This window comes from Echinops telfairi, unplaced genomic scaffold (genome assembly GCF_000313985.2).
Source record: "Echinops telfairi isolate 266 unplaced genomic scaffold, ASM31398v2 ScPeMD7_9;HRSCAF=40, whole genome shotgun sequence".
Classification (NCBI taxonomy): domain Eukaryota; kingdom Metazoa; phylum Chordata; class Mammalia; order Afrosoricida; family Tenrecidae; genus Echinops; species Echinops telfairi.
Genome location: NW_022103906.1, coordinates 295,048 through 304,160, shown reverse-complemented (window position 1 = coordinate 304,160; position 9,113 = coordinate 295,048). Strand labels below are relative to the sequence as shown.

The window sequence follows — 9,113 nt, the reverse complement described above, 5'->3', positions numbered from 1 at the left end:
CAATCACTTTATAGCATTGACAAGTACAAAATCTTGATCTTTCAGCAACACAACAGTTTGTAGTAATAGCCCAGTCACTATTGTATAAAATGTTCAGCTTAGCTAAGAGGCCCAGAGTTTCTCTTAGACAGCATCAGCAATGGAAGAAATATCTCAGCAGTCAGCAATCGCCACTCTCAGGAATCTGTGGGGTCTTCTTGACGATTTGAATAACTTCAGTAACAGGGCATGGGGGTCAGGTCACACATCAGCTTCCCTCCTTTCTGCTGGGCCTTGCTGGCTGAAGAGAAATACACCTATCTCCTTTGCCTGTGAAAATATAAACAAATAGCCCCTCTCTTCGGAGTGTCATAACCTTTAAAAAGAATTATGATTAAGCTTTTGTGGTTCCTTAGTGTCCTTCATGTCCTTATCCCATTGTCCCCAGCAGCAGGGAGCAGGCCCACCCCTTGTCTGGTGACTGTCTTCAGGGAGGATGTCTGTAAGCATCTGACCTCCCCCCACATACTGCTACAACATAAATACTACACTTGCATGGTTTTAACAGAGACATTTATTCTGTCACAGAAGTTAGAAATTAAAATTCAGAGTGCTAGGTCTAGGTGAAGTTTTCCTGTCTGTTGGTTTTGGTACAGGTCGAATGTGGGCCTGGCATCCTTTGGAGAGCTCCATAAATCTTAACATATGCTTTACCTTGGTTCTCAGTGCAGGTATCCCAGGTCCCAGGGTTATATTTCTCATGCCTTTTCTTTCTTGATACTAGGAAGTCTCTCTTTCTTTCCGCAATTTTCTCTCCTTTAAGATTTGTAAAATAAAAAAAATTGTATTGTAGAACAGACTTCAGCAAAATACTGATCATGATTATGAGAGATTGAGGGTGTTGCTTCTCACTTTACCTGGCTATCACATCAGATTACATCATGGGAGGTCATCACATAATTGCCACTTCACATCATTGTAAGCAATACCAAAGAGAATCACAACTCAACCAAATAACATACTTTTGTAAGGCACAAGTCAATTCATAACACCATCTCAAGGTAAGATATATTCCCTCCATCTCAAGATCCCCCACGTCTCATCCAGTTACGAAATTAATTCAAGAACAAAATCTCACATTTCAAAATTATAAAATTATAACATGTAAATAATCAAAATAAGATAAGAGTGAGACTAATGGTATAATGCATTGAAGCAATTTTTTTCTTGTGGGTGAGCCTGCCAAACTAGACATCAAATTGTTTACCCTTAATACACAAAGCTGGTATCATTTACTGCCATCCACTCCATGCCAGCATATGTCCCTATAGGATAGAGTAAACTGCCTTTGTCAGTTTCTGAGACTGTAACTTTTCATAAGAGTAGAAGGACTTGTCTTTGTCCTGCAGAGCAGCTGGTGGTTTGAACTGCTGACTTTACAATTGGCAGCCCAAGGAGAACCCACTATTCCAAGAATGGGATAGGCATGGCTAAACTATCATAGACATTCTTGTTTAAGAAGGAAGAAAAATAAAAAGGAAAAGGGGCCACCAATCTCTCTTAGGAAAATGTGAAATCTAAGTGGGCAAACTCCATTTAAGTTTCAAGGTCTAAGAATAATCTTTTGTGTGTCTCAGCTCCATTCACTGGTAACTCAACCAAATGAGTGATCCTTTTTCATGTACGGTCAAACTTGTTTGAAACTGAGTAGTATTGTCAGTCTGTTTCATTGATACAGAAATTGGGAGTTTTATAATCTTCATTATGAGCTCTTGTAGCACAGTGGTTGAAGGGTTCAATTACTAACAAAAAGTCAGAGATCTGAGCTTATCACCAGCCTTTCCATGAGAGAAAGATAAGGCAATTGGCTTTTATAAATATTTACCAACTGGAAACCCCCATAGTGGAAGTTCTATTATACGGTTTCTAAGGATTGGAACCAACTCAATGGCAATAGTATTGATTAGGTATGATTAGAACAGCCTTTTCCTTTTCATTCTCACTCTGCTCTGTTTTGGTTCAAGCTGGTAGAGTTTCTGGTGATATAAAATGATCACAGCATTATAGATTTCCTGTGTAGATCAGCATCTCTTGCACAGAATTTCCCTGAATAATTGTATCAATATTATGCCTGATATACTCCATTAGTTAATCCTCACTCCTAATAAGAAGCTTCTGTGTGATTTGACACTTGATCTCTTGATTCTTACAAAGGTACTGGTAAGATTTTTCTTTTCTTCTCCAGAGCTTGCTTTTCTGACAGTGATTCTCCTAATCTCGGCAACTTTTGCAATTGGGATTATGTCATGTGCCATTATTTCATGTAGTACAACACAAGGAATCCAGGACAGATGACTCCTTTAGGACCAGTGGTGAGAGGGGCGATGCCCGGAGGGTGGAGGGAATGTGAAGTACAAAGGGGGAACCGATTACAACAATCTGCGTATAGCCTCCTCCCTGGGGGATGGACAGCAGAGAAGATGGTGGGGGAAAATGTCGGACAGTGTACCTTATGACAAAACTATAATAATTGTGAATTATGGAGGGTTCATGAAGGAGGGGGGAGTGGGGAGGGAGGGGGGAAATGAGCAGCTGATATTAAGGGCTAAAGTAGAAGGCAAATGTTTTGAGAATGATGAGGGCAACAAATGTACATATGTTCTATGTATGGATGTATGTATGGATTGTGATAAGATTGTACGAGCCCCCAATAAAATAATTTTAAATTTTTTTCTAAATATCCCTATGCCCAAATAATAGTAACCCCCCCACCCCTTTAAAATCTTTCTGCCATTAGAAATAGTACTACATGAAATATCTTTGACCATTGAACATACTGGGCACCTGTGAGACATTTTTTGGGAGGTTTCTCCACCTAAAAGAAGAATTTATAGTTCACAACAATGTACATACTTAACTATACCAAATGCAGCCATATTGATGGCCTGAATAATTGCTTCAGTTTATTTTTCCAGAAGCATAAGAGAAGGGTGACATAAAATTTAAAAATATAGAAAACCACGCTTTTTTGTGGCCTCTATCAATTAAGGCATTTTTACCAGGGTCAGCTTGAGGGCTGGAGGACCTCTGAGGTCTGAATAACCTATCTAGAATTCTCACATGATCCATTCCAACTGGATGTATGGATGACACATCCCCATGCCACCCCAACTGATCCATTCCACCAATCCTGTAAAAGACAACTAGAGATTTGGTTGACTCAATCCCAAATTGCCTGGTATTGCCATTCCAGATGTTATATCCAGAAAACTTACTGACTAACACTGCCCTACATGATAATGAGGTGCATAAACCTTGGATTATGAGAGGAATCATTATACTGGAATAAGGACCAATCAGGAGACAAAAATAAAGGCCAATAGGGAAGCAGGAAAGGGGGTTAGATGAGCCAATGGAGTACTGCCACCCAAACTCTATAAAATGCAATGTAACACCTCAAGGCAATGTCAGCTTCCTCAAATCATGAGGTGACTCCCTCCATGATTGAATTGCACTTTGCTTATTAAATCTTTGCTTACTCTCTTGTCTTGCTCTCTTGCCTGTCTGACTCCTTCTGTTGTGGTGGCGAACCACTTAGTAGAAACTCACTAGCTTTTCTCAGAGGAAGAAAAGTCTGATGACATCAACTTTCAACATATGACAATTACATAGATTTATTCTTATGTCATTGTCTCCTGTACTAGAGTATGACATTCTAGGATGCAGGTTATTATAAATCCTTGTTTGGGAATGAACATGGATATCTCTTATGTGTTCCAGAAAATCCATGAACTTAGTGTATTGCACTTAGATGATACTTGTATAAGGAACAATGCTTTGGGTAAATAGTGCCAAATTAAAATTTTAATAGATTTCTAAAGGAAGTGTGAATCTTAAAAAGTTTCATAAAAGTCTAGAAACAAGATTTTTTTGATGCTTTTGATTGTTTGGAATTAATACATATCTTAAATAATTCCATATTTCTGTAACATGCAACAGAATTGTACAATTGCTACCACAATCAGTTCCCAAACATATTTTTTCTATATGTACCTCACGATATTGTCACCCCTTCACTCCACCTCCACCTCTGTGCCCCAATTCTGCCAAAACCTTATTCCACTTGCTGACTTAACATGTTCATTGGTTCATACACCAAAAATTGAAAAAACCTATACAGCAATTTTAAGAGGGTGACCCCCAATGACATAACACTTCTGAGACACACCCTAATATGTATAGTCAAAAACCAAACAAAACAATACAATCCCCAGATACCTAAAAATTTGGAAACCAGATCAGGTCTGGCATGCATCCTAGGCAGAATCTTCTGACAAGTTTTATCTGTTCAAGTCAGGACTATGCTTTTGACCTTCTGTACTCCACTCTCCATTGAAATCTGATTAGTAACCACTTTCCTCCTATCCCTCAATTGGCTAGAGGCATATTTCCTCTATAGTTCCACCAATGAATCTTGGGATGCCACTGACATCCACAGCCTTCTGCAAACCAGATTCTCAGACTTTGAAGGCTGAAAATTGGAGAAATATCCCCAAAAGTTTAGAGTAGGATTTTAAAATGTAGAGAAATCAAGTTAAAATAATTTTAAAATTTTAAAATTGACCAAGTCCCACTCATTCGTAGCTTGGTAACTAATCCACACAGGGCTTTCAGGAGAACTAACTCTTCAGTCTTAGGATATAAGCTCTTAGGCATCTTAAAGTCATTATTTAGACGGAGATAAATTAAGTTACCTATACCACCTCTACCCCAAAGCCTAGCTCTGGAAAATGCAAATTCGAGAGAGAGATGGGGAGTTGGGAGGGGTGCGGCGGGCAGAAAGCTCAGCACCCACGAGGTCACCCTCCCCTTGGGGAAGACTTTATTTGGCAGCAGGTTTCACTTTTCCCTGGTCCTCTACTTTCTTAATGGCTGCTTGGATCGCCTCTTGGTTGCCCAGGAACTGGTGAGATCCTAGAGCATGCAGGTTCTCATCCAGCTCCAGGAGGATGGGGACCCCGGTGGGGAGGGTGATGTTGATGATGTCTTCATTGGAGATACCTTCCAGATGCTTCAGGAGCGCTCGGCTGCTGTTTCCGTGTGCAGAAATCAGGATGGTTTTGCCGCTCAGCACCTCCGGGTGATCCTTTCATTCCAGTAGGGAAGCAGTCTCTCCAGGACGTCCTTCAAGCTCTCGGATCAGGGCAGCTGGTCCACAGGCACGTCGCACACCTTGTACCTCTGGTCGCTGTAGATCTCCCGGTAGTAAGGGTGGGACTCCTCGATGGGGGAGTCATTTATTGTGATTGGTCTAAGGTAACCTGACTTTTTATTCTTTCACAAAGTTATATTTAGAGTTGAATGTTATGACTTTAGATAAAATGTGCAATATTGCAATTATTTACATATGCATTACATCTATTTAGGTATCACTTTCAGAACTAAAGGAACCCTGGCAGTGTAATGGTTCCTGGATTGCTCTTTGGACTGTAACCTCAAGGTCAGCAATTTAAAACCACCAGCAGCTCCTTCCTCCTCCAGAGAAAGGCAAGGCTTTCTACTCCCATAAAGATTTAAGTCTTGGAAATGACTGGGGCACTTCCACTCTGACCTGTCCAGTGGCTAGGAGTCAAAGTCAACTCAATGGGAGTGAGTTTTGTTTTTTTTGAGGACTGAGGTGCGACTTACCCTAGCCATTTTATTTTTAGTCACCTCATATGCATATGAAAACCGTTCAATGGATAACAAAACCCAAGAATTGGTGCATTTGCATTATGGTGTTGGCTAAGAATATTTAAAGTTCCATTCACTAGCAGAAAAATCAACAAATCTGTGCTGGATGAGGTACAGCCAGAATGCTCCTTGGGATGTGAATGGCAAGACTTCATCTTACCTACTTTGGACATAGCATCAAGATATTCTCATCTCTGGAGAAAGGCATCATGTTTAGTAAAGTAGACAGTCATATACAAAGAGGATGGCTCTTGATGCAATGGATTGACACATGACTGCTACAATGACATCATGCATAGCAATACTGTTGAGAATGGTGCAGGACCAGACACATTTTGTTCTGTAGTGTATTGATTCGCTATGAGTCAGCCCTCTTGACAGCACTTAACAACAACAACATTGTAAAACACACAAGATAATGATAACATTTTGCTATCAACATACATGTATGTATGAGAAACTTAAAACAAGGAAATGTTTTATTATATTTGCCTATGTATTTGCTATTTCTGTTTCTATTCCTCCATTCCTGAAGCTTCAAGTTTCCCCTGGTATAATTTTCTTTCTTGCTGAATAATTTCCTTTTGCATTGCTTCTAGAATTCTCTTACTTTTTCTGCTGTTGAGAATCCCTTTATTTTCCTTTTCTTCCTGAAGGATATGATTGCTGAATATAGACATGCAAGTTGACATAATTTCTTCTAGCAGTTTAGAAATGTTCTCTTCTCCAACTAGGATCTGCCTACCACATTCATCAAAAATTTTATAACAACATTGAGAAATAAAACATTTACACTTCTAACTTTAGATATTTTATACACTCATATGTGCACATTATTATTTTTTTAATTAGTAAAATGTAAAAAGAATACCAACAAAAGCATATCCCCCCACAACCATCTAGTTGAGCTAGACTGATAGCTATAGTACCCAACACAGTAGAACTGTTTCTTAGGATTGCAATTTATTGATTGTAAAAAGGCATTATACTGTGTAGATCATAATAAACTATGAGTAACACTGCACTGATGAGGAATTTCAGAATATTCAATTCTGTTCATGCAGGAACTGTGCATGGACCTAGGGGGCAGTTATTCAAACAGAATGAGGAGTTATCCTTCCACAATACTAATTCAATATGTATGCTGAGCAAATACTCCAAGAACCTGAACTATTTGAATAAACCTTAGCTTCAGGATTAGAGGAAGGCTTATCATTGACCTGCCATAAGCAAATGACACAATCCTTCTTACTGAAAGCAAAGAGGACTTGAAGGTCTTGTGGATGGTAATCAAATACTGCAGTCTTTACATGGATTATAACTCAATGGAAAGAAAACAACAATCCTTACAATTGGAACAATAGATGGTATCATGGTGAACAAAGAAAAGATGGAAGTTGTTAAGGATTTCATCATCTTCCTTGGGTCTACAATCCATGCTCAGGGAAACAGCAGTCAAGAGATCATATGACTCAATGCCTTGGGTACACCTGCTGTAACATATTTCCTTAATGTTACAAAGAGCAAGGGTGTCACTTTGAAGGCGAAGGTGTGCCATGATATTTTCAATGGCCTTCCATACAGGCTAACGTGGGTGTTGAAGAATATACCTTGCACTGCCAGAAGAATGAACAAATTTGACTTGGAAAAAAATCTGGCAAATATTCTTTAGTACTGAGGTTGGTGATACTTTTCCCCAGTTGCTTTACATAGGGAATCCAGAGAGAATAGTCCCTGCTAATACACATGCAGATTAGGGAAATGGGGATTAGACATGAAATGATTTGTGGAAGTCCTACTATCATTTTGTGGCAGGACCCAGACTCCAACTAGTCCCATTGGTTTCAAAGGCCTACTACCTACCGTTGGAAACACTGGTAAGCTGAGGAGATACAGTCTAAACTGCCTCCTCAGGGACTTCTGCTATACCTGACTCAAATGGGAGCCATCCTCGCATCTGAAAAAGCACGTGTTTGGTTTTTTTGTTTGTTTGCACAAGGTTTTAAAGAAGGCCTTTTTAAAGAAGACTCGTTTCCCCTTATTTAGATGTGTCTGCAAGTAGTTCCATAATTAAACTTTATAAGCCCCCCTCATTTCCATGGACATAAATGCCTTAAGAGGATGCAGCTGTGTCATTCTTGGCATCTCTCAAAGAAAATATACAGATTAGAAAGTATAGAAAATAAGGCTAAAATCTTTAAGCACTTACTCAGATCCCCTGCCCCCATGCACACACATTTTTGCTTTCTCCAGATTGATGATGCTTAAACTCTCCCCGTACAAGGAGGAGACTGTTCCAAAAGACAGAGGCCTTCTCCTTTGGTGTATCATTATTCAGGGGTCTGACATTTAGCTTGGATGGGATTATCCTGGGCCCTAGAGGATAAAGCGACAAACACTTTATTTTGACTCATTATTGGTTTGGTTTTGGTAATACCAAATTATTCTTTCTTATTAAATGAACAAATCAATGCCTGTGAGGTACAAAATCATTCCCATTAGAACACCCTTAAACTTAATAAAGACAAGTTTTTCTCTCTGTTCTGGCCAAATGCCCAATTGCTCAAGTAACCCTTGGAGATAAGAATGATTGAATATAATTACAATAAATAAAACATACTCTCAACTTGTTTTAATATTTGTGAACTAGCAAATACTGATATGTATATTAATATGCACAACTTATACATACCATTCCTTCCAAAAAAATTCAGAACTTTTTTTTAACTAAAACTGACATTTTTTGAGAAAAGAAGATATTAGATAGTAGGGACCTTATGAATGAATGTTCCATGAAGAAATAATAGCAAGTTTAAATAAATTCTGTTTCATTTAATTCATTTTTTAAAGCTTATCTGGGCTATAATATTTAGTGGACAGACAAAAAGTCATACCAACAAGAGAAAACTATTGAGAAAGCACTTATGAGACACACAAAGGAAGTATCACATTGGTTTAATGACAGAGGTGTGTTAGACACCATGTCCTTCTGCCACAACTGATGCTTTGTTGTTCTGAAAACTAACATCATGGTGGATGTCTAGAAAGGAACTCTAGGAAATTTTCACATTCCCTGAACACAAAGTTTACCTCTGTCCTTAACTTCCTACACTTTTCTTTGGAAGATTTCTCCACTATTTTGATGACACAGTGAATACAGGGAATTACAGTATCATAATACATAAAACCTTAAAAATGGTAAATGATGTTGCTTATAAAAATAATTGGCAAGAAGAAAAGGAATGAAGATATGGAAGAAACTGGGACCCTGAAATCCAAATCTGCTTGTGAGCAAGATGATGTGTTTTATGAGACACTGTTTCTATTGCCTGTGAAGCCAAAATGACCAGGCTCCATACCAACTACTTACTCATCAAAGTACCTATTAAAGTAGATACATT

General features: G+C 38.7%; 1 pseudogene; it reads right to left on the bottom strand.

The window, feature by feature from the left end:
* Positions 1 to 4,861: 4,861 nt before the first annotated feature.
* On the bottom strand, positions 4,862 to 5,676 carry LOC101644910 (annotated as a pseudogene).
* Positions 5,677 to 9,113: the final 3,437 nt, after the last annotated feature.